Here is a 2150-nt window from a genome sequence, read left to right on the forward strand (position 1 = left end):
CCAAACCTATCCAACTTTCCAGCACTGATGCAACCACAATGTAGCCCTGAGACTAGGGAACAAATGTTCTATTACCTTGAGGAGGCCTCTGTTTCTGCTTCCCCACTGTAGGATGCAGTGCATGCCATATTGGTATGGCTGCATCAGTGCTCAAAAGTTGGATTGGATTTGGCTCTAAGTGTCTTTTTCACCCAGATCCACTGGATGACATCAGATCCGCTCATGGATCTGTGTGCAGCCTTTATCTTGCCAGCACTGATGCACACAGACCTGGGAGCAAGCCCAACTGAACACAATGGAACTTACTTCTGAGTAGACGTGCATAGGATTGTGTTGAAAGACACAATCCTTTGTGCAGTTTAAAGGAGGGCAGAAAAGCAAGAGTCAAACTCATTTGTTTCTTGTGAAGGCATGGAATATTCACAAATACTCTGGGCTAGCAACCACAATCTTTGGAAACGTAAAGTGTCACAATAGGACAGGTTTTCCTAGGAAAGTAGAGAGGGTGAAGACAAGGAATATATACCTATTGATATACCTATTGATATAGAAAAAGTTGTCAACTTGGTCCAGTAGAATGAATTTACAAGGGAAAAAATAAACTAGTTTGTGATTGTTTTGCATACAAAGTTCTAATCAAAGCATTAGTGTTTTGGCCCTGTTTCATCAGTATTTTAAAACTATTCTGATATGCAAATCAAACGCGGAAAGTTATTTCAGATATATGGACCACATTCTCTGCAATTCTGACACTGCTTTTAACGTAATCTAGCAAGTGAAAAATTATGTTGGCTTCACTGGAATTTATGTGCACATTTAGGGTTGTTTTTAACTGGCAAAACACAGGATATAATTACAGTATATGATGTTTCAGAACAGACAGTGATCATTTTAAAGCACAAATAATCCTTTTCCTTCCTCTTCTTTTTCCTTTGTGCTATAATTTGTGGAGCTATGTTAGCAGACAAACAGGAAACACTGACCCCAAACAGTGCTGTGCTGGAATATATGCACTGAATCTTGCAACATGAATGTGTCCAAATACAGGCATGCACCACTTAACAACTATTCACTTAACAATGGACCACATATATGATGGTGGTCAAAGCACAGTAAAGATGCTCTTAATGAGGCAATGATTATCCTATTAGGGGCAGGTAACCCAGCTCAGGCAGAGCTGAGAAACCATAGTGCATAATGTTGTATATTTTAAAGTTGCTGTAGACACTAAGATTTGGTTTATGTTCCATCCTATTCTATCATTTATGATCTGATTGTTCAGCATTTGATGACTTCAGGATCAAGGAAAGCCTTGCATGTATGGACAGGCCATCACAGCTGAAACCACCTCAGACCCAGCACATTGACACAGAGTCAGGGAAGACACTCTGCTGTCAACCATCAAGTTTAGAGCCATCAAATAATCTACATGTATGCGTGAATCAGCCTGGATTATGTCAGATCTGAACTGCACTTTAAGACTCCCCACTCTGGACCTGTGGTGGAGGTGGGGAACCATTCGCACTGGTGCTGGAAAGTTGGATAGCATTGGGCTCAGTGCCAGTGGTTCTCACACATTTAGCACCGGGACCCACTTTTTAGAAAAGGACCCATCAGAAGTGATGTCATGACTGGAAGCGGCATCATCAAGCAGGAACATTTTTAACTATCCTAGGCTGCAATCTTACCCACACTTAGCCAGGAGTAAGTCCCATTGACTATCATTGTTAAAAGAATATACATAGTAGCTTGTTAAAAGTAAGACAGCCCAATCCTATCCACACTTTCCTAGGAGTAAGCCCCATTGACACTAATGGGATTTACTTCTGAGTAGACAGGCATAGGATTGGGCTCTGAGTCAGTAACATTTCCCCAAATGCAGTCACATCCCATGGCAGCATCAAGTCTAATAGATTAAAAATGAAATAGTGAAATGAATGGGAACCCACCTGAAAGGGGCTCGCGACCCACCTAGTGGGTTTGCGACCCACAGTTTCCCATCTCTCCCCTAACTGGCCAGCCCTCCCCGTGCAAAGTAAACCCAGGAGGAAAGGGGGTGGCCGGGCATGCCCAGTGGGGCGCGGCGGGCGGAGCCGGGCTCCGGATGGCGGGCGGGGTTTGGCCAGCAGCTGCCTCCAGGCGAGCGGGAC

The sequence above is a fragment of the Tiliqua scincoides genome, chromosome 6 (genome assembly GCF_035046505.1).
Source record: "Tiliqua scincoides isolate rTilSci1 chromosome 6, rTilSci1.hap2, whole genome shotgun sequence".
Lineage (NCBI taxonomy): Eukaryota > Metazoa > Chordata > Lepidosauria > Squamata > Scincidae > Tiliqua > Tiliqua scincoides.